The sequence below is a fragment of the Equus caballus genome, chromosome 6 (assembly GCF_041296265.1).
Source record: "Equus caballus isolate H_3958 breed thoroughbred chromosome 6, TB-T2T, whole genome shotgun sequence".
Lineage (NCBI taxonomy): Eukaryota > Metazoa > Chordata > Mammalia > Perissodactyla > Equidae > Equus > Equus caballus.
The window spans coordinates 52,630,844-52,657,922 of NC_091689.1; the positions used below are offsets into that span (position 1 = coordinate 52,630,844).

At 41.6% G+C, this 27,079-nt stretch overlaps 1 protein-coding gene across 5 annotated transcripts in view; it reads left to right on the forward strand.

Annotated features, from left to right (window-relative positions):
* Positions 1-27,079, forward strand: part of ETV6 (ETS variant transcription factor 6) — a 223,290-nt gene that overhangs the window by 20,753 nt on the left and 175,458 nt on the right. The window contains exon 1 of one of the 5 annotated variants that reach the window (XM_070269910.1): positions 26,124-26,803. The exons of the other annotated variants lie outside the window; for them this stretch is intronic. The gene's annotated coding sequence lies outside the window, so the exon portion shown is untranslated. Of the gene's footprint in view, positions 1-26,123; positions 26,804-27,079 lie in introns of those variants that run through there. 5 annotated transcript variants of the gene reach the window in all.

Genomic DNA, 27,079 nt, shown 5'->3' on the forward strand with positions numbered 1-27,079 from the left:
CACAAACTCAGAAGGTCTTGAATATTTCGTGTTTGGGTCTTTTTTTTTTCTGTAAACTCAGAATGAATTAATGACAGAATGAGTAGGAAATAGATCATATGCGTAACCCACCATCCGCTCCCCTGTCTCACCCCCTGCACTCCCATGGGTGTTTCAGGGCCCAGTTTAAGGTGAGAAGTTAGTTCTGGCACCCTGGCCACCCTGTTTCCTTCTGAAAAAAAAATGTGATCACGAGGTATTTATGTTACAATGCATTCTGGCTACGGGAAGGAACCGACTCCCAACCCAAACCGAATCGCCTCTGAGATCCTATTAAACAGCGAATGGCCTGAACACCAGTGTATGAAAATGCTTTTCTAGGATGAGCTCAAAGCATTTCATCCTCCAAATAAAATCTATCTGCTCGCACTTAGATCGTTCAAAGGCAGATGGTAGGCAATAGAAACAAAGAGGCAAGCTGGCAAAAGGAAAAATAAAACCACAAATATCTGTACATGAAGGTGATGTACGCTCTTGCCAAACTCCCTCCTAACTTCGTTAACACAGCAGTGTAGCAATTAAGTAACATAGGAACTCAGACTCGTATGGCTAATACAATTGTCCTCTGGTAATGGGGTGAAACAAAGCTTGCATACAATAGACAGTGCTGTTCACCAAAATGCAGGGCTAAAGGAGAGTTTAGGAGGGGATCAGCAGTATGGCCAATAAACCATGGTCCCCATAGTGGACAGCCACCTTATTAAAATCTCACAGACCCTCAGTGTGTGAACAGTGGGGTCACTGGTGTGAAACGCTTGCTATTACAGAGTTGCCGTGTCTTAAGGAGACGGGCCACTCAGCGATATTGAGCTTCCTGTTGGAAGTAAAATGTCCTTGCGGTGAGGGAAGGAAGGTGGTGAGCATCATTGCTCAGAACCTTGGAAGAGGCCAGAGCAGTTGCTATGTGGAAAACCCTGAATTAGCCAGGAACGCAAGGTAGTGCCGTCTTACTGCTGTGGGAAGGCTGTGTGACAAGAAAGCCCTGTGCATTCCCTCAGCCTTTTCATTGACTGGAGGACTTTCCAGACTCTAAAATCTGGCACTTCTCACTAACCTTGAACTTGAACATTCAGTGACAGAAGGGGAGGGGAGAGGGTTTCAGCTGCTGGAGCTGGGTATTTGTGTAGCTGCTCCTGCAGCAGGCCATTTGTGGCTCCGATCGTGCCAAGCTGTAGTGTTCTGAGGGCGTGTGAACGAGAGGGTGTTGATCCAGACTGCGGAAGGGGCAGCTCTCAGAGCAGGTGGGAGTGGTGAATAAGGAGGGGATGTGGTGGGGCAGGATGTGAGGTGAGTTTACTCTGCTGAGAAACGATCTGGGGATGTCTGTGAGGAAAAAAATCTAGATAGCTCTTGAGAGTGGGCAGACGTAGGAGAGAAGAGCTCATTTTGCCAACCAGAATAAAAGAAATCTTAGTATGGAAAGGAAGCTACTGTTAGGCTATTAAACCTTTTGCTGCCCTAGTGACTGAGAGACTTGGAAGAGTTCTCCATGTGAAAAGGCAGTCATAGCAGGTCTAAACCTTAAACTTTTTAGTTCATATGAAGCTCAACTATGAGGTGTCTGAGGAGCAGTGATTAGAGGAAAACTATGTTGGATGGATGAATGCATTCCTTCACAAGTCAATATTTTTTTCCTCCCAAGCTCTCCAAATTTAATAGTTGAGTTGTCCCAAATATATTGGTTTATCTCTTACATAAGAGAGCTTGTCTCATTTCCTTGCCGTATTCCATTTTCAATTGTTTTCTTGCCTAACGGTCCCATATTTGATCCTGGCCAGATATTGCCCGTGACTATTGTTAGAATGATCTTTTCCTTTCCCCCAGCCCAGCCAGACAATGTCCCGTGGTCTCCAAACTGGCCTTTGGCAGCGATTCACAACTTGTGAATGTGGTTCGGTCATAAAACTCAGGAATGGAATGGCCGTGTTATGGAATTTGGTTGAAGCAGGTGTAGTTTTTATTTCTCTGCCAACGCAAATCTCTCCCAGAGAATTTTTCTTTGCTCAGAAAGACTGGCCTCCCTACCACCTTCCTCTAAAAGGTACAAGTCAACAGTAATGGCTCTTTGACAGTCAGTTGGCGTTTTCCTTGGGGACTGGCAGACCACCCCAGCCAGTACAATGCGCGGAATCCAGAAAACAATAAAGAGTATGTGCTCGCGTGGCCAGATCGTTAGCTTCCTTCCTTTTTCGCCTTGATTTTTGGGAAGTCCTTGCTTGTTAGTTCCACAGGCCGTGGGACATAGCAATATAAAATGCCAGAGGATGTTCAAATGGGCGTGTGGAGGAAGAGGGAAAGCAGGAATTCTGGGCCAGAGAGCAGATGGCCGGCCAGTGACCTAGGAAGGGAAGCTCGGGCGTTTCAAGTGAAAAACTAGTAATATTTTCTTTTTATGTGTAATTGTTGTTAATTAGTACCATGGCTCCAAGTTGGAGAATTTCAAAAGTGGTCATAGAGCGCCTGTCCTCAAGGGTTTACGATTTAAAGAGGAGATAATGTTTTTAATGTAATGAAGATGTGCCGGAACCAGTTAGAGAAAATGGAAACACCCTTTACTTGGCACCTTCTGCGGCCCTGCTAAAATGTGTGCTGTGGCACGGGGCCTAGGGGATTTTTTTAGGTTTGTTTTTGGTGTTTTCCCCACGATGACCTGGTTGTAAAACTCTGCATTTGGAAGCCAGCTGCTTCCTACTCCTCTTTTCCAGGAGAGCATGAATGTCCATCTCTGGAGTGATGATGGGGGTGAGGGGGCAGGGAGGGAGAAAGCTCGGCCCCACTCTCTCACTGCTAGCATGTGACCATGAGACCATGTCCCTGCCTAAGAGTGGTGGGGAACCTGGTGGTAGTCTGATGAAGGCCACAGCCTGCCAGTGTCTCAGGGAAGCTGCAGCCTCTCAGTCAACACTAATTGAAGGCATCGAACGTGTCACAGGCTATGTAGGTACAGGTAGGCCCTCCTTCAGCTCCTGGGACAGGCCTGGCTTTTTGCATGCACATATTTATTGATAGTCACAGACCCCGCAGTAGGCACAGTGGTGAGCCTAGTTCTCGGACCTATGAAAGTTTATTACCGCAGGAGCAAGAACACCAGGATTTTTTTTAGATATTCTGTTGCACCAAGTCATCTGCAGCCCCCAGGTGTTTTTACATTGATCTCAAAATTACCCAGAAAGCATTCAGACAGGACCTTATAGAGATCACCATTTGTACTTCTGCTACAAAGGGCCAAAGTAAAGCAAGCAAACAAATAAACAGAAAAGCCCTTGGACGTCCTTTATTCGTAGTAATCTCTATTTGAAAAGTATTTGAAAAGTGCTATATTTCGCTGAGCAGGGGCATTTATGCATTTCAATCCTTTGAAAAACGCCCCTCCCAAACTTCATGATATACCCCTCTAAAGTTAGTTAGTACATATTGTACATTCAAAAGAAATGTTAATTTAAAGCTATGACATGGGGCTTTTTTTTTTCCCTAGAAAAAAACAGTTAAGGAGGAGCTATGTGTACCTGGAAATGGTTAAATGAAATAATACTGTAAAGAAAAAGTCACTGAAAGCAAGTTGAAGGTTCCTGTCTTACTCCTTGCCCTGTGTTTCTTGCCACAGTCTCTGCCATTTATTGCTTGTTCATGTCACTTTCCTTGTTAGTTTGGAGTGGGGCCAGGCTGGGTGATGGCTGTGGACATGACTGCAAACAGTCATTAGGGAGTGGGAGCTGCCGGGTAGGGTGATATACAATGGAGCATGCAAGCTTTATGCCCTTTTCTTAGTCTTGGCTTGGAAATGCTGGAGCTGTAGTGGCACTACTCAGTCTGCCTCTCCCTCTGCCTCCCCCTAAGCCCGTGTTGTTGCTGTGGCCCTCAGGTGGAAACTCAGCTAACCTTGACAAGGCTCCCACGCCCTGTGTGATCTGGCTCTCTGTAGCTCTGGCCCATCCCTTGCCTGCCTCTTTTCCTCAGATCCCCTTTTCCACACCAAATCCTCAGGATTCTGTGAAGGTACCATCGTCTCCTCTCCTGGTCTTTGCATATGCCATTGCCTCTTCCTGAAACACTCCTTCCATCTTTCTTCTCCCAACTGACTATTCATCCTTAGGTCTCACTCCCCAGGGGTCTTTTTGTGGACTCCCTGAGTCTGGATGAGATGTCCCTCTCACGTGCCCTCATAACACCCATTTTAAACTTCTATCACTTGATTTTTTAATTGCCTATTTATATCTATCACTTGACAATAAGCCCATTAAGTCAGGGCCCATCTTGGTTTTGTGCCGTGACCACAGTGTTGGGCATAGAGTTGCTGCTCCATAAATATTTGTTGAATGAAGGAATATATAGAAAACAGAATATGGTCTTTGATTAATTCTGTGTTTGAGTCAGTGTCTGATGCTCTCCCGATCCTTCTTATCAGTCCATAAGACTTGGCAGGACTGTTTGCTGAGGATAATGTGGCTCTGTGGTATGGTCAGATGTAGTCAGGTTGCTAGAAGTTTGCTTATGCAGAGAACAGCATGGTGTTTTTTATTTTTAGTTGTGAATTCAGAATTTTGAGTTATACACGAGCTGCAGTGGTTTGGTTTTTAAATTGAGTTTCTGCTTATTGTTAAATCCACACGAAATCAACTGAAGGACGGTCTCCCTTCTCATTTGCTCCTCCCTGCAAAGACTGTGGCTCTTTGGATGTTCCTGTGAGACAGGAAAAGCGATCACAGATCAATTCTAGTCACTCCCTCTGCAAAAAGAGAGGAAGATGGATGGGTCTGGCTTTGTGAGGCACCTTCTCTTTCTCTCTTCCGTCCTCTTGTCTCTCTCTGACAAAGCTGAACTGAACTACTACTGAGAATCCAAGTTCTTTCCTGGCTCTGAATAAGAGAACATAGATAGCATACGCATCTAGACTCTCTGGAATATGCATTTTGAGAAAGAACATTCCTTCTTGAGTAAAACTTGGCAATTCTTCTCACAGAGTCTCCTTTCGTCCCTTCCCTAGTTTCTGGAGACTGGGGCGATAGAATGATGTTCTCCCTCCTTCCGGACTGCCACAAAGTTCACTTAGGGCATGTTAAATGATCTTGATGTTTCTTCAGTCTATAAATAAATACTTTTTAAAATGGAGCTATCATGGGATTTGACTGTATTTATTTTTGTCACTCTCTCGTTCTCCTCTCCTCTCACAGGGAAATGGCACATTTAGGAAGAATTTCCCTCATTGATAACATTCCGTGATTTGTGTCTTTCATAGACTGTCTCTCTGCTGTGTCAGAGCTAGAGAAAGGGACAGTTCCTTACTTTCAAACATGCTTGTTCTAGGGTACGTGAGTGGTGTAGGAGAGTGACCACACTCTCGTTGGCATCCATCATTATGACATCCTCTGGTTTCATACATCTTCTCATCATATTACTCTTCTCAAGTTGGCAAATCTGTTTTCATTGACTTCCTTTTAGTTTGGCATCATGATGTAGTGGGACTAGCGCTTGGCTGGGAATTCGGACTAGCTGTGCCCTGGGATAAGACACTCAACATTCCTGGTGTGTAGTTTTCTCCTCTGTAAAAGTGGAGACATCCAGCTTGATAGCTCTCTGGCTCTGAGGACATTTTGACCTCTGAATGCGGAAAGGATGCAGGTGGGATTTCAGTCGTTCACATCTTATGCTTTGGGGGAGCATTTTGGTCAGCTGAGTGATGATTCAGAAAATCCTGTGTTCCCATGAGAAACAAAGGGAACTACGCTGGCCCCTTCAGATGGTAGCTGCTAGAAATAAATACCCTACAGTTGTTGGGGGCAATCAATTTATTTCAGATCTATCAATAATAAGCTGGAAACCAGATTGCAGAGTTGACCCATGCATGTTATCTAACATCATCAATGTTTACGTTTTTCTTATTTCTAAGCTACTTCTGGTAGTGGAGCATTTTGCTTCCTTTGTTTTTGATTACAAACACCTTTGCCCCTTAGCGATGGTGCTATAGCTGACCTCATCCCGAAAGGTCCATAGTACATATCCAGCTGGGACAGGGACTGCATCAGGGCAAGCATCTCTCATATAATTTGACTCAGCCTGAACACATTGATTTTTCTGCAGCCAGGGATTAACTCCCTCCATTGAAGACTCATATGAGGGGAAGAACAGATAGCAGAGTGTTCGTTAAAATGATGGACTGTCCTTATTTCGCCTTCCGGCAGCAAAGTGATCTGCTTGGAAACTAATTAGAGCATCTCCCCAATGGTGTTGATGATCTACTTCTCCTCCTGGCTATAATTTGAACACTCGTGTAGTTTCTTAGACAGTTGCACCACGTGTCAAGACCTGGCCGTAAAGCAGCTGCCCATTTCTCCATCTTTCTAGCTTGTCTCCCTCAAATAGAAGAGTGCTGAGAATGGCTCGTTCCTTCATGTGAATCTCAGACCTTTTATTTCAGGCTCATTGGTTAAGAAGGTTTTTCACTCCTCTGTGATGCTCTCACTTTCTACTTTTCAAAATCTTTCTTTTTGGATCCAAGGTGGACAAGGAAAACGTGTCATCGTTAATATCATGTGTAGGTAGGTAGGAGACTTCAAGGTCCTCAAAGTCTGGTCCACACTTTCTGGTGGCATAGGAATGAGACTGACCTTTTCTCTGCTGGGCCAGCCTCTCTCCTCTGCAGCCTGTTGAGTCTAGACTTAATTTCTTTCTAAGATGGCCAGCATACTTGCCATGTGGATAGAGGATAAGGATGATCTTTGTCACGCCAATGCAGCTGTAAGCCACGTGCATCTGGGTTCCATGGGGCTGAAGCACCATCGGGTCCATTGGCTTTCTTTGTTTCTCAGGATAATTTTTGTTCGGCTCATTTATTGAGTAGCAGACACAGCCCTACCTTTTCTTTCTGTTGTAGTGTGCTAAAGATTTGGGTTCGGTGGCCTTAAACAGTCATTTACATAGTTAAAATTAGCTGTTAACACTTTTTAGCAAATGTTACGCCTCTTTCTGGTGGGTTTCTGCTATTTTTTGTTTTCACGTATCATAAACCACAAAGTCCGGTGACTTGCATGGGATGATGCAGAAAATCAGGAGGTTAAGTCTGAAGTTAGAATGGAAGTTCCTGACTTGAAGTATGATGCTATTTTCACCACTGTCGAAAGGCTTCAGACCACAATTCAGTGAGTAAAACTATATGGCATATTTTTGTTCACATTTTGATTGTCAAGGCTAATTGTTTCAATTTAAAGATTCTGCCTTGATTAGATTCAGTAATCCCTGCTAGTCATAAACTCATGAAATTTGTTTAAATTTCTGCAAGACCGTTTTAATTTCACATTTCACAAATAAGACACAGACTTAGTCACACTTTTCATGTTGATGCCTCCATTATAGATATTTAAATTATAATGCAACTAAAGTAAAATAAAAATGTAAAAACTCTAATAAGTGAATTTACTCATTCTTTCTTGAGAAATTCATTTATTAATTCATTTATTGATTCATTTTTAGCCATGATGTATATACCACTAGACTTCATTACTTTCTGATTTCCATGTAGGTTCAGAATACTAGGAATGGAAAGAGGAAAGAGGGCATCGCTGTCTCTCAAAGCTTCTTTTTAAGTCTGGCTGTTACTTTCTGCAACTCTTCGTGTCTCAAGAAACTGAGGGCAAACTGTGAACCTGAGTTTAAAGTTTGTTTTCCTAGAAGTGTCATCAGAATATAAACTCAGAAACAGAAAAGAAAAATTCCCTAAAGAATTGTTACTTTTTTTTCTTCTACTACTGGTTTTCTTGTGGGATTCCCTGTAACAGTATGTATTTCATAAAGTTGCCTCCCACACTTCTCTGCTTAGCTCCTCCTTTCCAAGAGGTATTTCTTGAATTACTGTACAAACGTGCATAAAGATGAAAGCCTGACCTTCCTAAACTCTGTGGTATAAAATTAATTGGTAATTAATTCCACAGATGCCTTTTGCCACATATTTAGAGGATAAGGATGGTCATTTGTCACAGACGTTGACACTGAGTCAAAGTAATTCAAGGGAGTTGGCCCTGCATGTAAAGAGTTTCAGGAACACCGTGACCAATTAATTTCACTTATTTTCCTTTTAATATTTGCACAAGATGAATGTAAACATCATATGTACATCTAAAAGTTTTTTCAGTAAGTACAAAATAATTATAAATGATCAAACTATTTTTTCTTAGTGGTAGATAAGTTGGTGCATCATAGATGGATTCTCATCTGTGGCATGCCTTCAATCACTGCTAATTTGATAAACTAAATGAGCATCTAATTTTATTTAGCTTTAAAAAAAACTCTTCGTGGTTTTTTCTTTTGATATTTTACTTAGAAAGACTGTCTCTGTCCCAAGATTAAATAAATATTCAGTTAAATATATGGAATACTACCTGTTTTAATTTTCCATTTAGATTTAAGATTTTATTAGAGAAATTTCCACACATTTTCCAAAGTAAAGAGAACAGTATAATAAACTATATATGCTCATCCCTCAGCTTTAACAATTATCAATACATGACTAATCTTGTTCTATCTGTATTCTACCACACTTCGAACCCCTGTCCCACCCTATTATTTTGAAGTATAAATTTCTCACATAGTTTCGTCTATAAATACTTAAAGTATGTCTTTAATAGACTTAAAAAATAAACAAAATATCACACCTAACAAAGCTAACAGTAATTCCTTCATGTTATCTAATTAGCATCTAGAGTTCAAATCTGATACCTAGTGTTTTAGGCACCGAGGGTACAGCCTATAATAGAAAGGCCTTTAAGGTTTTAATAGCCATGAGCCAATATTCTCATGGGAGCAGACAGATGAAAAATCAGTAAAATAAAAACAAGGTAATTGTGATGAGTGCTCTGAAACAAACACAACAGGTAACAGAGAATGACCAGGCTGAGAGTGGGCTGTTCCAGGGAGGGTGGTCAGAGAGGTCCCAAGGAAGTGTCATGGGAGCTGAGACCAACTGAAGAGAAGGAGCTAGAAGCAGCTTCCTGGGTGGAGGGATTTGTCAGTGCACTAAGTTTGGTGGCCTGTGAAGTGTATATCTAATGAAGCAAACTTTTTGTACTCTTAATGCTGATTTTAGTTATAGTCATTTGCGATGTGTAACTTTTCAGTGTCTAACTCTTTGGCAGGGTACAAAATACACTAATATTGAACTTTGTGATAATTTTTGGCTGATTTGTTTATCAATTATGCTTAATTGCCCCTGGACGTCCCAGAAAAGATGAAACTGAAAATTCAGGCTACTTAAAGACCTTTTGAAATATACGCACTCCTAAGGGCACAGACCCTTACCTCTGTGTAATAAGAACTTGGGCACTTCCTGATTCTTTTTGGGTAAAATAAATGTGACAACTTCTTTTTTTTTCTTGTGACTTTTTAATACTTCTTCTTCTCTGGGTAAAAACCAGGAAGTGGGAGATCAATGTATAGGAACCAACAACACACATTCACACAAACGCTCACACACATGTGTATTTTCATATATATATGAATATATATGTGGGTAATAGGAAGGAGAGAAAGGATGCCTAGAGAAGATGGTCTCTATTAAATTTGATTTAAATGTAATAGCAAATGAGAGAACGTTCTTGTCTTAATCTTTTCTGTAATAAAGAGAAAATGGGGTATTATGTTCGTATGATTGAACAAAAATGGATGATTCCAGCGTTTTTTTCTCAGCCATTAAAAGAAGAATTTGAAAGAAACAGTCTTTACTTATACATACAAAGAGTTTGTGAGCCTGTATTCAAACACAGCCAGCCACAGTCAGACTAAACATTGGTAGACATTTCATTTAGTCCACAGTGCAGCTATTTGTTGATTCCCGTATTTTCTTTTTACAAAAAATCTTCAAGGTTAGTATTCAACACTGGATCTAACCCAAAGTAAAATTCCTTTGTGTTGTAAAACAGCTTAAAATGTTATCTTTGATTTAATCTAGAAAATTCTATTATCATTCCTGAAAAAGGTTCTGGTACTTCAGGTTTAACCTTTAGCTACATTAAAGTCTGTGGATAGTTTTGCAACTTATGAAATTATTACTCTTCCTCCTTTGTCTTCTTCATCTGCCAGACATCAAAGCCCTTGCGTTCACCAGGGACTAACTATTGGATTTTTCTTCCCAGTAGGTGGGACACCAGTGGGAGGGATAGGGAGTTTATGATGGATTCAGTTCATTTTTATTTACTCAGCCACTCTTCCAGGGCCTGGAGCCGTCCAAGGCAGACCAGGAAATTATTGTTTACATCTGTCAGGAATTCACCATTCGCTGTTTTATGGGCTTTCATGCCCTTCAGAGACCATTCTGCACACCTTGATTGTCAGAAGGGGTCTGGGATATTTTTGGAGTGCTACAGAGATTGCATATCAACAACTTAGTCTGCTGTGACTCTCAATGCTCTCTAGTATCTATTTGCTTTTTTTTATTTTTTTAAAGATTTTATTTTTTCCTATTTCTCCCCAAAGGCCCCCGGTACATAGTTGTATATTCTTCGTTGTGGGTCCTTCTAGCTGTGGCGTGTGGGACGCTGCCTCAGCGTGGTTTGATGAGCAGTGCCATGTCCGCGCCCAGGATTCGAACCAACGAAACACTGGGCCGCCTGCAGCGGAGTGCGTGAACTTAACCACTCGGCCATGGGGCCAGCCCCAGTATCTGTTTCCTTCAAATTTGCTTAGCAATAATTATTTTTAATAAAAAATGAGTAGATACATCCCTAGGAGTTCGACACTCATTTAGTCAAGGTCACTGAGTATGAGAAATCAATAAACTAAGTGAGCTAATGCTTGTGAAGGACATAGGACAGTTCTGGCCAGAGTAGGGCTTTATCAGTATTAGTGTGTTGTTGTTAAATAGCAAGCATTCATTGTGTCCCTGCATTTAAGACACTTTCAAGCGTGGTATGGAAAGAAAAGCACGTGAGCTGTAGTCTTTACCTTTAAGGAACTTGTAGCCTAATTGAGATATAGGTCTAAGAAGATAAGTAGTATCAGAAAGCAGTATGTAATCAATGCCAAATGCAAATATGTGCTAAAGGAGTTTGAAAGCCGGAGGGAGTTGATTGCTCTAGAACTAGAATAATGACAATGAGAGCAGTCAGCGTTTATTGAGTGCTTACCATGTTCTAGGTACTGGTCGAGTATTTTTCAGGTATTCACTCCTTTAATCTTCCTGTCAGCCATAAGATAGGCATTTCTATTGTTATTCCTGTTTTACACCTCAGGAAATGGAGGGAAGGTTTGCTCAGGGTCACATGCCAAGGAAATGCTGGAGCCCCTGTTAGATTTTGGGCTGCCGGATTCCAGAGCCACGGTCTTATCCATACAAGGGTGGTCTAGGAAAACCTGAGTGAAGGGGGGACCTTTTGGGCAAAGGAAGCAGACCACCTCCTGGAAGGAACCTGTGTATTCAGGGAAAGAGTGAACGGTGAGGTTTCAGGGACATGTTTAAAAGACCTGCAGTGCAGGTTAAAGGCATTTGGACTTGATCAGAAAAGCAGTTGGAGAACCAGCGAATGAACTTACCGAGAAAATAACATGATCACCCAACACCTTGGGAGGATGGATCTCATAAAGGATCGTTGGGTGTGTTGCAGGGCAACCTCAGTTGTTCGAGTTTGGGCTTTCTAATAATTCTGCTTCAGTCTTGTGGCTTTCCAGTGATTCATTTGATTTTCCATTAGCTCTTTCTCCCTTGGCCTTACAGGATCAATAACGACAAAATCTCAGTCATCAGGCAGTTTGAGCTCACTGTCCCACTCGTCTTCCCAGCAACTCACACGAGGCCTAAGTGCTGGTGTGTAACCTACCTTCTTAGATGGCAGAAGGTAAAGCCAGGTGGTGTCACTCTCCCTCAGGGAGTCCTTTACTTTTCTCTGGATTTGGGGCCAAAGAATGCAAAACTACATTTCAGAGCAACCTTGTAAACTCAAGAGAAGAGTGGTAGCTCGCGGAGACCCTTCCAGAATAATCGCAGCCCCAGCTGTGCCTCAAGGCCCTGGCTTTGGCTCCCCAGGGGCTAATTAAAAGAATCCTTGGTGATCACCTGGTCAAGATTGCATATATTTAGACAGTAAAGTTAGGGGGGGTAGCCACAATTTTCTACTCCATGCTGATTAATCTAGGATTTAAATACAGGCTCCAAAATAAAGTGTAAGTGGTGGTAGCTCAAAGAAGCAAACCAAGCTTAACATTAAATGACATGAGGCTCCTGAAAATGTGGGAAGGACTAGGAACAAAGGTTACTTACTACATCTTTAACTCTTTTTAGACAAAGAAAATATGTGATTAAGAAATGTTTTGGCAAGATCTCACCAAGATTATTTACTGGGAAGAAGGCCCAGGACTCAGCCAGGCGGGAAGATGTGGGGTGTTTGCTGGGATTATGGAAGAACATTCTGAAGTATGGAAGTAGAGTAAAGGCCTGTGTCTGGAGGAGGAGGGCAAGGGTACTGTAAGGAAGTTTTGTACCGTTAAAGGACCTGCAAAAACCAAAATAAGTAGAGGAAGGGGGCTGCGGGAAATTCAGAGACCAGACTTGGAGTGGGGGGCGAGGGGCAGCTCAAACATGAACGGTGCTCATTAGGTATGCTTTGAATATTTAAAGACACAGCACAGTACGTTTACTTTTTTGTTTTATTTTAAACCATGGTTAACTCTTCTCCAGGAAGAACACTTGATTGTTTACAGTCATCCTGGCATAAAAATGTCCACAGTTACGCTAACGGGCAGGCTTAGATGAGCCGAGAAAATTTGCCTTTCTGGTTCCAACGTTTCACTACCTAGCTTTTTATAAAAGAAAAAATAAACCGCCATCAACTGAAATTTCAGGTTAGGGGCTTGGTTTGAGGGTGTTTGGAGGAGCAGGAGTTCTTTGCTGTGTTTTTTGTGGACATTGGGTGTGTTTCAGTGTCCTGGCTGACCATGTTTCGCCCTGGGGCGCCTTCTCTCCAGAATCATTTAGCTGTCACTGGGAGTGTCCTCCCTACCTCCCTTTTGCCTATTTCTCAGACATCTGCTGCACACTTTCTCCAGATCATACGGCACAAACCATTTGGAGAGATCGTTGTCTGCTTAATATAACTTCTGGAAGAAGATAGAACTGATTGATTTTCATGCGCAAATACAGTCATGTTCTTGCCAGAAGCTCCACGTACTCAATGTCACGAGCATGAATTTATGCTGCAATTTGAAAAGGGTCAGAATATTCAAAGATGAGATTAATGCTGGTCCATGAGTACTTTGTGGTACTGAGGTAACCGAAGTGTATCTGGTGTTCTCCAGCACTTGAGTTCCTCCAGCAAATGCCAAGAGGAAAAAGAGGGCTCCTGGATTGAGACTGGGATGTGTAGATGGGTATTTCTTGCCACCTTTCAACTGGTGATCTAGACACAGGCTGGCTGGTGGAAATCAATTAGTGGCAGAGTGTGGCATGAGCTGTCTTCTCTACACTCTCCTCACTCCCTTACAGAACACCTGTTCATTTTGCATAGATTCAGGCAACATTTTATAATATTCCTTTATATTCTTTTTTGTTTCGATATTGGTCTTTATTTGCAAAGAGTTGGATTCATTATAATCCTTACTTCATGACACATTAGCTTCACATTTTTACTAAAGTAGTGTAATAAGCAACCATAAGCCCATCTCTCAAAACAAAAGCTAGGATCTTGAAAATAACCTACTTCTGACCAGGTGATGGTCTTCCCCACATCTTATCTCCTTCCCTTCCCTACCCAAGTTAACCATTATCTGAATCCTGTGGGCATCATTCTCTTACTTTCTTTTCCACATATAGTCATGTGCCGTGTAATGAGATTTCAGTCAACAACATACCATATATGTACGACGGTGGTCCCGTAAGATTAGTACCATGTAGCCTAGGTGTGTAGTAGGCTATACCATCTAGCTTTGGGTAAGTACACTGTATGATGTTTGTACAACAACGAAATCGCTCTTCTCAGACTGTATCCCCATCGTTAAGTGTTACATGACTGTACTTTCCCTCACCAATATATGATCTTAAGATGGACCACATAAAAACATAAAACATACACATATAAAAAGTATGTATCTATACAGATGTATATTTAAGTTTAGTTGTCTTCTAACTTTATAAAAAGGGTATCAGACTCTATATAATCTTTTGGGACTTACTTTTTTACTTAATGTGTTTACTGGTATCATTCGGTGACATGTCGCTATAGTTCATTTGCTTTGTCTGCTACATAATGTTCCATTGTATGATTAGACTCAGTTTATTCATTCCCTCTCCTGTGGATGGGCGTTCAGGTTGGTGCTAGTATTTTGGCTATTGCAAAAAATTTGGCTATTTGCTATAAATACTCTCGCACATATAATCAGTTGTCCATGTGCAAGAGATTACTTTGTATATATTACTTCATTTTTTTGAAATCTCGGTAGTACTATGAGCCAGAGGAACATTTGTGGGAAGCACAATGAAGATAAATCCTCCTTGCTTTTTATTTCAGTTTGGTGTGAAGAAGTAGCACGTAAACTTTGCATGAAACAAGACACCATCTTATTTTTACTTTATTCCTCCTACCATCTTCCCAGTCCTACCCAGTGTTCAGAACAATTCTGGGCACACTGCAAGCACTTTCTTTATATATGACTTCGATGCAGTCAGTGCCTGTTGACTTTATCTCGTTTTCAACTCTTTGAAGCTAAAACTGTGTTCTTTATGAGACCAGTCTTTTTTTGTGCTTCCGTGTGTCTAATCAGGTCAATTCTTTGCATTATGCTATGTAGCACCTACCATGAACCAGGCAGGCACCATCTTGATGAGGCATCTTAATCAGTTTTTGCCCTTATAGAACTTCCTGTCTTTTGAGAATTATAATGCATTATGATATGTGCTCAAACACTTAGGTCATAGAGAAAGAGGGCCTACTTCTCTCTGGAAGAGAAGATTTCTGAGGGTAGGAGGGAGAGAACACGCTGGATCTGATATTTGGAAAATGAGTAAGACTTCACAAGATAGATTAGGGAGGTGGATGAGGTGGACTAGTTCAGGGAAGTCAGAGGCATGGGAGAGCATGGCACACTCAGGCCCTGGCAAGTGGTTGGTTTTGACTGGAACGTGCATTGTGTGCAGTTAAGTGGAGGCAGATGAGAAATCAAACGTGCTTGTGTTTTTGTGAGTCTCTTCAGTTTTGAGGATTGTAGATGGGCCAAAGTTATTTTCCTAACCTCTCTCCCGCTAGTCATCTGGGGCTGTGGTACGTAGTGACATCCCTCACCCTTCCTCTTGGTGGCATATCCGGTTGGCTAAGAGGGCAGGCCTGACCATGTGCCCAGAATGGGAAGATCCCAATTACCTCTGGTCCTAATTGGCTTGTTTATTTGGATAATAGAGTTCACCTAAGTTAGGATTCAGGAACAGTCTGTGGTCATGGAGCAGTGTTTTGCTCGCCAGGGACTGGACCAAGATAACTCTGTCGTAGGGGTGGCAAAATACATGCTGGGGAAAGTTTGCCTCTACTTCTTGTGTCTTTTAGCCCCAGTGATCTTTCTCTACCTTATATCTGTCCCCAACTGCTTTCATATACCTGCTTTCTAGTATTGAAGCACTGGGGGAAGCTACAGGGACGGTGGCCTCACCTGCACCCATCCCTGACCATCTGGTCTCAGAGACTCTATGGCTAGTAGACGGAGTGATGATTTTGGAGAAAAGCACAGGGAGAGCTGGTGGACCACAGGAGTCTGTCTTCTCAGAGCAAAGAGCTAGTCCTCTGTGACCAATTCTCTCTCTAACTAGAGAGATTATAGAGCCGCTGCACACAATCACACGTACTTGGGAAGATTGGATGGAGTTGTACCAAATAAAATTTTTATTGGAATGGATGGTGGTAGAGAAACACATTTTATTGTGTCATGGCATAATATCGTGTTATATTTTAGATGACTTTTGGGAAGTCTTTTTATTTTAGTTTCACCTTATTAGAGATATAGTTTCTTTGTATTCTTGTACTTACCTAGCACAGTAATTAGGAGCACAGACTTAAAGTTTGATAGACTTGCCTGTGTCTGATGTCTACTACCCCTGCCACTTTTTAGCTCTGTGACTTTTGGCATATTATTTAACCTCTGAGGCTCTGTTTTCTCAGCTGTAAAATGGGCCACTAAGACTCAGCTCCTACACTGGGTTGTTGTGAGGATTATGTGAGATGTGATGCATGTGAAATATTTTACAATACCTTTTAATGGAGTTATTGGAATTCTGGATCCATATGTTGCTTTTATAAAAAGATTCAGTTCATCCTTTAAGCTCTGTCAGTCAGATGGCCATCTTGAAACCAAATGCACTGTCTTCTGTAATGTTTAATAGATTTTTAGTATCATTTAGTGCAGATGTTAAGTAGAAGGATGATTATGTACAGACAGAGTCGGCACCTCTCTGCCTAACCGTGTCTCTCTGTTTCAAAACAGTGCTTTGAAAAATCTTCTCTACGAAACTTTCCCAGTGCAAACTCTTTTTTCCACCTGGTTATTGTCTCTGTGTTTGTTACAGCCTTCTCTCTGCTTTCGTATATTGAGCTCTGCAAAGTCGTAATCATTTATCTGCATGTACTTTAGTGTGTGTTTGTCCCATCTCTCTCTTTAGAAGACCTGTCCCTGCTGGTGCGTGGAATAAGATGTTCTTTTCCTTCTTTCCCTCTCCTCGAGGAGCTGGGAGAGAATTCAGCTCTACATTCATTATGTGTCAGCGTATCACTGTGCTCTTCTTCTCTTAGATCACCATGTGATTGAAAAAAATAAAATGGGGAAATGGTCATGTAAAGGTGGTGCCTGTCCCTTAGCGTATGTCATGTTTAATTTCTGTGTACTGAATTTTGCCAAAATCCATCAAAGGATACTGAAGACAGCTTATTCGAAACAGTTGATTTTCTGGTTTTTCATACATGTCACCCTGATCTGTGTGAACCGAAGGTGCATTATCTTTCCTTTTCATGATGTTATCCAATCTATTTCATGATGTTATCCAATCTAGCCTGAATTCAGAGGACTCTTAAGAAAATTGTCGTGATATGAACAGATTCTAATGAACTGAAATAGTGATTTCTCCACGTTAGATAATTAGCGCTTGAGAGTTTAATGATAAAACGAAGGATATGGACAGACAGGGATAGAATAGTATGGAGAAAGATGGAGAGGAATAATGAGGAGAGGAAGGGAACAACAGCCGCTGAGGCCACTGCTTTTAAGCAATTGGAATCCTTTCATCAGATAATTAGAATTCCTCCTGCCAGGCTCTGGAGTTTGCCCTAGTCAATGTGACTCAAGACCCAGCAAGGCTCTCTTGTCTCAGCCTAACTGGGTTTCATCTGATAGGTCCCATAAGATGTGGAGTCAGATTTTGAGGAGTTTCCAGCTCTCTCCTCATGCTGCCTTATCTGGTAGGCAGGTGGAGGGTGTTTGTGTCCTAATGGCACCTCCTTCTCATCATTCCTTCTCCAGTACTGTTGACCTAGGGGCATCCTGAAGGATTGTGAGGAACCTCAGCCACCCCCCTGAGCTCTGACCTGGCCACAGGTTCAGGGAGCTTTAGGATCTCATGTGTTCAGCAGCCTTAGCGTGTTCACTTGTCTTTTCCACATTATCAGTGACATCTTTCTGCTTCCTGATCATCGACTCATGGTGCATTAGAAAGGGCCTTGCAGTTCCTGTGATCTAACTCCTGAGGCCTGGGGAGGTGAGGTGACAGGCCTACAGAAACATGTTTAGGTTAGAGGCAGAGCCAGGGCCAGACCTGAGTTTCTGGAATCCTCGTCCAGGGGCATTTCCATAAAATGATGCCCTTTCTCTCTTCCACTTCGTGTTGTCAGACCTGGAGAAGCCCTCTGATGTTTGTAGCCAGTGAACCTCGAACCTCCGTAAGAATAGAAGAGTCTATGAAAACTCAATTTTAAACCTGTTTTTTTCAATAAGAACACATTACTTTTATAATTAGAAGAGGAAAAAAAGCTCTTTAAAGAAGTTAATAGAAGGAAAGTCAGAGCTTCGCTCATCCAGCTCTTTGTGCGCTGTGTTATGGTGGAGAGGCAGTAAGTATAGTGGCTGAACATGATTCTGGAGCCTGGCCATCTGCCTGCACATCCTTGGTGCTTATGGACCACCTCAGGTCTCTGCTGAAATGACATCTTATCAGTGAGGCTTTCCCAGGGCCACCCTTCTCAAAATAGCAACTACCCCATCTCCCCCAGATGACCCTTTTGTGGTCCCTTCACTGCTCTGTTTTTCTGTATAGAACTTGTCACTCTGACATTGATTCTAGTTGTTCTTTGATTAATATATTTCTCTTTCCACCAGTGAGTCACTCCATGGGAACAGGAATTTTTGTCTGTTTTGTTTACTGCTGGATCCCCAGCATCCAGAGCAGTGCCTAGAACACAGTAGGCAAATATTTGTTGAAACAATGAATACATCAACTCTGGGCACAGAACTCAACCTTTCTGTGCCTTAGTTTTCTTGTGAGTAAAGTAGGGTTTAAAGATAGAGCCTACTTCATCCAGTTGCAATGAGAACTAAGGGAATTCATCCATCTAAAGCACTTAGAACCAGCCTGGCACATAGTAAATACTCAATAAAATTCCCTTTATTTGACTTCCTCACTAGACTGCAGACTCTCTGAGGGCAGAGACTGTTTCTTACACCATCTTTGTATTCCTGGCAGCAATGTGGTTAACATGATTGCTATTCAGTGTTTGTTAAGTAGAAAAATAAATTATAGAGAAATTATAGGCAATACCTCTGTAAATATATGTTAAATTTAAATGAATAGGTTTTCTGCCTATTTTTTCCCCCAAGCTGCAGTTGGTGAATCTGTACAGAATAGTATGATTTTTTTTGTGCCTTTAACTCATCACTTAAGCAGAGGGGCCAATAAGTTATTTTTGTTGCTGTGACTTGGCTGAAATTGCTTGGGCATTGACAGCAATGGCAGACAGTTGGTGGGTGATGAATGTCACCCCAGCCTGTAAGATGCACAGCAGTTACTTGAGATCTCTTCCGTTCATAGTTGGTTCCTCACAGAAATGCCTCCCTGCCAAAGTGTATGCTTAGCAGAGGCTGCAGGCATCTGAACAAACAGATTCAGGAAAAGATGAAAGGGAAGGTTAAGAGAGAAATATACTCCTTCTCTCTGTTCTCAAGAAACACTTGAAAGGTTGTAAAAAGTATCTTCTTTTAAACTTGAGCCATTTGAATTCCATGAGCCTCACAGTTTTTCCAGTAAAATTAGAGAACAGGACTCGGTGATCTCCAAGGAACCATCTTACTTTTTAAGTTTCCTGATTCTGTGGAAATTGTTTAAGAAGGTCCCAGACTAATTAAGAATTTAAGGGCAGAAGTTTGAGTGGAGTTACTGATAAAATGAAAGGAGATGTTACTATAGAAGCTTTGGGCGAGTGGTTAAATGGCATACAGTGTCTGTTTGTGAGAGGAACTGGAAAATTATAGTATTTAAATAGAAAATGAACTCAGAACCCACATCTTAACAAAAGGCTTTTCTGATTTCCTGGTTTGGGTCAGTTCATTTAACGTGAACTAAGTTGCATGTGGGCTGTCCAATCTGGTCGTCTGATTTCTGAGCCTTTCCCATAACTGAGTCCCGAGAGATTTCCAATCCTGCCCATAAGGTAATGCAATTTGGCAAGAGGATTTGGACCTTGACAAAATCTCTTGCCCAATTTGGTTTCCAGAAAGGCTGACTTACCTAATTTGAAAATAAATTGAAAACAAAACCTTTGGTTGTTACGTTTGATGAAATGCCACAGAAAACTGTAATTTTTTTTTCCATACCCCATTACTATGGAGAAGATTGTTACCATTCGCTCTTAAATATCTGTCCTTGGTTTACTGTCCTTCCCTGCCATAGTCTTCCAATGAGGCTGAATCACCACAGCAATATGAAATCATAGGAACCCTTGTGTGTGTGTGTATGTGTGTATTTTGTACCTTGTGTATCTGCCCGTATTCCCAATCTCTACATTAATATTAGTTTTTCTATTGCTGCATAACAAATTATCGTAAACTTCGTGGCTTAAAACAGCACACATTTACTATCTCATGGCTTCTGTGGGTCAGGAATCTGGATACGGTTTATCTGGGTCCTCTTCTTAGGGTCTCACAAGGCTGCAGTTTCTCCAGCTGGGATTGTGGTCTCACCTGATGCTTGACTGGGGAAGGATCAGCTTTTTTTGGCAGATTACCACCTTGTGGTTGTAGGACAGAGGGTTTTGGTTTTTTGTTAGCTGTTGGCCGGAGGCTACTCTCAGCTTCTTACTGTATGGGCCTCCCAACATAGGCACCCCACACATGCAGCTTACTCCTTCACAACCAGCAAGGGATTTTAATGTTTTCCAGTAGCTCCAATTTCTTTATAGATGTAACTTCAGCTTTTCCCTTATTATTCTTGTAAGGTAAGATAGAAGTAGGGAGAATCAAGAAGCTTCAAAAAGGCTAAATGAAGGGAGCCAGCCCCGTGGCCTAGTGGTTAAGTTCAGCATGCTCCAATTCCGTGGTCTGGGTTCGTGGGTTCTGATCCCAGATGCGGAACTGCACCCTCATCAACCATGCTGTGGTGGCAATCCACATATAAAAGAGAGGAAGGTTGGCACAGATGTTAGCTCAGGGCTAATCTTCCTCAGCAAAAACAAAACAAGGCTAAAGGAAATGCCTACGGTTGCAAAGCAGCCAGTGGTTGCATTGGAATACGAATACAAGTTGATTAATAACAGAAAATAACATGTACTAAATACTACATACAAGATACTATGCAAAGAGCTTTACATCACTACATGCTTGTTCAATTCTCAGTAAAACGCTCTGAGTTACATATTACTATATTAAACTATTTAACAGGTGGGGAAATTGAGGATTAGAGAAGTTCACAGACAAACTGCATAGGTTAGGACACAGGCAGGCAGATTCCAAAGCCCCTCCTGTCCTACTCTGAAGATCTTTCCATTAGAACATGATGTTCTTCATGTTCAAAGTTCTTCCTCTCTTTTGTCAGATACTTAAACCACTGCAGTATTGCAAAGGGAGAATTATAATAGATTGCTCCTTTAAGAGTGCATTATTAAAATGGAGGGACAGTGTTCTTTCTTTTCTGCTTGATTCAAGCTTTCTTATTTTTCTGAAGACATATGGGACAAATTGAAGGAAACCAGATTTTAGTGGGATTTGCATGTATTAATAACACTTTTGCTGTATACACATCCAAAAAAATAAAACTTAAAAACTCCTCAAAGTTGGTAGAATACATCTTGTTCATTTTAATTCATTTAAAGTGTTCCTTTTAATTAAGCATTTGCATTTTATTGTTCCATAAAACGCCAATAATATGGAAAAGGCAGAAAAGGTCTATTTTCCACTCTATAAAACGACTTATATTTTCCACCCTATAAAACCACTTATGTAGATGGATCTCGTTGAGAGATGTACAAGATTTGATTTGAATATTAGAAACTGAAATTCTAGTGTAAAAATATCTAGTTGTGAGTGTTTTTTCTATATTTTTGGAAACTTAGAGAGTTATCGAGTTATCCTGCAAGATACTTTGAAATCTATAAATACAGAGGAGGAGTAAAATACAGAGAAGTTTTGTTGATTGTTGAGCTTTTTCATGAGTAGCAGGATGGAGTAGCTGCAGACAGGTCAAGAGGGGGGAAAAATGCCTTACTGGGTCAGATCCAGCCAAACATCCAAAAGTGTGGCCGTTCTCCGTGTTAGATATGTATCTGTTATGTTATGGCAGAGTCCTCCAGCTGGAAGGACCTTTGAGCATACCGAGATCCCCCTCTTCATTTGCTAGGGGGGATACAAAGGTACAACTGGGCCAGCGTCATGCATCCAACTTTCTGCATTCAATGCTTATGGTTTTGCCTTCCCTGAACTCGTGTTGGAAAGCTGTCTTGCACTCACTGTTGTCCCTTCTCCTATACTGCATTTGTATTTCTTTTTATAAATCTCAATCCAAGTCAGCTCGGTGCTATAGTTATTTGGGTGCTATAGTTATTCTCTGTAGGATGCTCTAGGCTATTTTTGATCAACTTTAATCTTCTTTCAGTGCCTAGCGTGAGGCCTGAAACATTGGAGGTACTCAGTATATATTGGTTGAATTGAATGACAGGTATTTTAATACATCCCATACACTCTGTCCCACTGTGGAAGGCAGGGCTTCCAACCATTAGTTCTAAAGCTTTGAGGAGGATCCTCTCATTCGAGGAATCTGAGAGTTGGTGAACAAATTTATATCCACTGTATCACTGTGTTTCATATTCCAGTGTATGTGTGTGTTTTTTTAAAATTTATTTGACTCTCAGCTGTTGTCTTTTTTTCCACTTAAAAAAATTGTGGTAAACTACACGTAACATAAAATTTACCATTTTAACCATTTTTATGTATACAATTCAGTGTCACTAGATCCATTCACGTTGTTCTGCCACCATTTCCCCCATCATCTCCAGAACCTTTTCATCTTCCCCAACTGAAACTTTGTAGCCATTAAACACTAATGCCCCCTTCTCCCTTCTCTCCAGGCCCTGGTAACCACTGTTCTACTTTGTGTCTCGATGAATTTGACTATTCTAGGTACCTCATGTACATGGAATCATGCAGTATTTGTCCTTTTGTGACTGGCTTATTTCACTTAGCCTGATGTTTTAAGGTTTGTCCATGTTGTAGTATGTGTCAGAATTTTATTCCTTTTTAAGTCAGCCATTGTCTTTTAAGACTCAAGAGTTTTGGAGTTTTTAGTTTTTTTAGCCAGAGGTGGATTTTTCTTCCAGACTTATCCTTGGCCTTTTCCTGGGATGAAATGTTCAAGGGCATGCCTTGTCTTCCTGAGTGGTATTCTTTGGGGGAGCTGAGTAGGAAAAGTGAGGCAATTAATGTCAGTGCAACAAATGGACACCTACTGTATATAGGGGCTCTGCCTATGACCAGAGATTGCACCGTGTTTTGGAGGAGACGACTGTACACTTGCTTAACTGTAGTACCTTGTGCTAAGTACTAAGGAGGGACCAGCAGGGATCTGTCAATCTCCTGAGGAATGTGAGGGAAATTTAGGAAAGGTTCAAAGAAGAGGTCGTGGTTTAAACGGGTCTTGAAGGATGAATAGGTGTTCAAGATAGTGAAAGAAGATATGGCGTTCTATGAATAGCCTGAACTAAGGCAAGTGAAAGAAAACACATGGTTTGTGGGAAGAACAGCAAGGAGCAGCGCTCTGGATGTGGAAAGCATAGAGAGTGGGTGGAATGGTGGGAGGCTAGAGGTGCTTGAACGCCATGCTGTAGAGTTTGGGGGAATAGGTCACCTGGAAGCCTCATCTGCAGTTAGACTAAGCCAATTAGATCTGTGGATTGATAGGGTGGTGGATGGATCAGAGTCAGAGAGAAGGGGACTGGAGACCAGTGTGAGTGGTTGGGAGCCGGAAGCAATGTGGTTGCAACATTTTAAGCAAGAGATGATGAGGGCCTGGACCAAGGCAGCCACAGACAAGAGTTTGCTCATGGTCAGTATCCTCAGGTATGCTGACAGCAGAGTTCATTGGACCACGTCCATCTAGCCTGCCCTTTTATCTTCTGAAATTCTTATAATTTCAACATCAGAGTTCTGTCTTTGTAAAATTTCTATCATATCTTTCCTTATTGTAACCATAGTGGCAAGAAGGAATTAATTTATAAAAGATGACAGGATAGGTTCCTGTCTTCAGGCTTTCCACTCAATAATGCACTTTTGGGGGGTACTTTTTAATAGTCTTCCATGTGCTAAGTGATGTGGTATCTAACATACAGAAAGATACGATTGTTAAGATTGTATGTAATAGGGGCCGGCCCTGTGGCCAAGTGGTTAAGTTTGCTCGCTCTGCTTCAGCGGCCCAGGGTTTCGCCAGTTCGAATCCTGGGCACGAACATGGCACCACTCATCAAACCATGCTGAGGCAGCATCCCACATGCCACAACTAGAAGGACCCACAACTAAAAATGCACAGCTATTACTGGGGGGCTTTGGGAGAAAAAGGAAAAATAAAATCTTTAAAAAAAAAAACGATTGTATGTAATATACAATAGCTGGAATATAACTGTAATTAGAACAGATCAGCCAAGCTACGTTAGAAGCACACCCCTCATCTCTTGGTAACAAAAGAACTCAAACAGAGCTTTCATACAAGTGAATAAACTTTACGTTTGAAGAACAAAGCTGGGTTGGCCTCAAAAATGATCAGCATGGCCATCAGAGCCTGTCTAATGGTCCGTAAAGAACTTAGCCCTTCACGAAGTACTTTGATGGTAAGCTTAACAGGAAGAGACGTAGTCCCTGCCCATAAATATGCAGTTTATATTCTAAGTTGTAAAATGTCAGAAATGACTCTGGAAAATTAGAAAAAATGAATTTAGCCAGTACTCTTAAAAAGTGTTATGTCAGGAGGGCCCCAAACATTCACATGCACAAAGGGAAAACTCTGCACGGTACCAGTATCGAAAGAAAATACCCAGGAGTCGTCAGTTGACTAAAAGCTGATTGAGGAAAAAGTGCTGAAATATACTAAAAATAATATGAGTTGCGAGGAAAATAACCCTATTGCTAACCTTTGCATTAGTCAGTTCCGTATTAGAGTATTTTTTCCTGTTTTAGTCACTACTTAAAAGAGTATGTATAAATATAGAAGATCAAGAGAAGTGGGATAAAAATAATTGAAGATGTAGAACATGAATTTTAAAAGAAAAGGTTCGACCAATTGGGGATTAAGTGGGCTGACTTTGTTATCTTGATATAAAAAAATCAGAATAATATTTATGGGCATGCCAATGTGAATGATACCAAGAAGTTTAAAACACACACTCTATCCTTATGGGGCCTTCCTTAACTTTAGTGGCCAGGTTTTCATTGTGCAGTTGACTGATCCGTTGTTTTTTTTTTAATTTCCAAGGACCACTAAGTGAAAGGAAATACATGTTAACTTGTAGGAGATATTTTGAATGATCCACAGAGCCTAGCAGAGCGCCTTGTCACTACCCATTGGGAAATGAGGAGTTTCCTTCCTGGAGGTTGAGGGCTGAGCTGGAGAGCTTCCTGAAGGAATCTGGACTGAACGATGGCAATTATGTCATTCCTTTCCATTTTAAGGTTGGAAGGAAACTTTAGGAAGAGATAGGTCATTGACTGCCCTGCAAGTATAAGAGCCAACACCTAAAACGAATGTATATTTCTAAAGTTTTGAAAGTCAAAAGAGAAAAAGAAAAGCCATCTTGGTCATCCCAAAGTATTTTCAGGTCCTCCCTTTGTAGTTTTTGTCTCAGATTCTTGTTTGTTTCCTTGTTAGCAACTTGGAGATATTTTGTTTATTTCCTCATTCTCTTGTCTGTCTTGGTGTTATGAGGTAGGCACCATGAGGACAGGGACTGTTTCTGTTTAGTTTTTTACTGAATTTCTAGCATCAGGCACAGTGTTGACACACAGTAGGTACTCAAGAAATAGTGGTTGAATGAGTGAATGTGTGAAGGTGGGCCTTGGGGAGAACAGCGCTCCCAAGACCAGTCAGTGGATGTTGACCACCTTGAATGGCTGCTAGTCTGGAGGTTAAAGAGAGAAGGAAGAGAGGATGAGTGTGGAGAATGGGGGAAAGAGAGTGAATTCACAAGGCCTTTTTTTCCTGTTGTTGTTGCCACTACATCAGGTAAGAATGTGCTAAAAATGGGAGACTTATAGTGTTAAGCAAAAAACAAGAGACAATGTGGACTAGTGCCCTGACACAATAGCTCTGGGAAACAGTTCGTAATGACTTGCCACTGGGTAAAGTTTATTAATTTTTTTCTAAAACAGCCAAAGGCTCTCGTAAAACGAAGTTTTCCTGGTGTGTGGATCATCTGGAAGTTTTAGTGGTAGTGGTGGGGGCGGGGTGTGTGTTTCAAGCCTCTGACTCCTTTATTTATATTCTCTGCCCTGGCCTTCAGATGTTTTTTGAGCAACTTTGGATTAGATTATCTGCGCTGGGATAGTGGAGCAATTTTGCAGCAAACTGCCACTGTGCTTTGGACTGTTCAACTCTTCTCGGCCTGAGTAGCCAAAAAAATATCTTGATTTAGTCTGGTCTGGACTGTTGTAGTCTGTCTTAAGGACATCACGTCCCAGACCTTAGGATCCTTAACTTCAAACATTAACATGTTAACAAAACGGCAAGGCAAAATAAAATTATTCAAAAAGAAAAAAAAAAATCATCTCTTTTAAAACAACAGTCCTCCCCAAACCCAGGTAATTCCACCTTCCAAACTGTCCCATGCTGTTGGAGCTTTTCAGGGAAATGTCTGAACCACAGGATTCCCTCATATCTAGAAGAATATTCCAAGGAGAAGATGAGGGGACAGTGAAGACAACTCTAACCGCCCGTCAGCCCACCCAGCTTTCATCACTCTGTCCTCCCTTTGCCATGAGAAGGCAGGCTGGGAGTCAGTTCAGCTGCCTGTATTTAAGGGCTTTTGATATTCACAGAAGCACAGAGAAATGAAAACGAGAGCCTTGAACCTATGAACTTTTCCAGAATTGCTTTGAGAGACTTATTGTAGCGGTGGGAGTCCCGTCTTTTGAAACCGTCCCCTGAGCTTCCATAGGTTTACAAATCTTCCCTCGGACTTCAGCCGCTGGAGGTTCCCTGCCAAGACCTCTGAGGACAGGGATGATAAGAAGCGATCTTTCCTTCTGCTGCTGTGTCTGAGCGCCTGATGTCCCGAGGCCCTGCATCCAGGTTGGTGAAAGGAATGAAAATAACAGTGCCTTTCATTTGTGAGAAAGCTTTTAAAATATTTGCTTTTGTTATCTCTTTCCATCCTGATAAGGACCGTGTGAGAAAAGCAGGGTGGTGTTCTTATTGTCCTTGTACACATGCAGAGGAACTGATGCTTAAAGAGGCTAAGTCCCCCGGTTTTGTAAAGGGCAGAGCAAGGAAAAGACTCCATGTCTTCTTGCTGTGAAAGCAAGAGCAGGTGCAAGATCGTCTCTTGTGAAGCAATCCCAAAGAAAA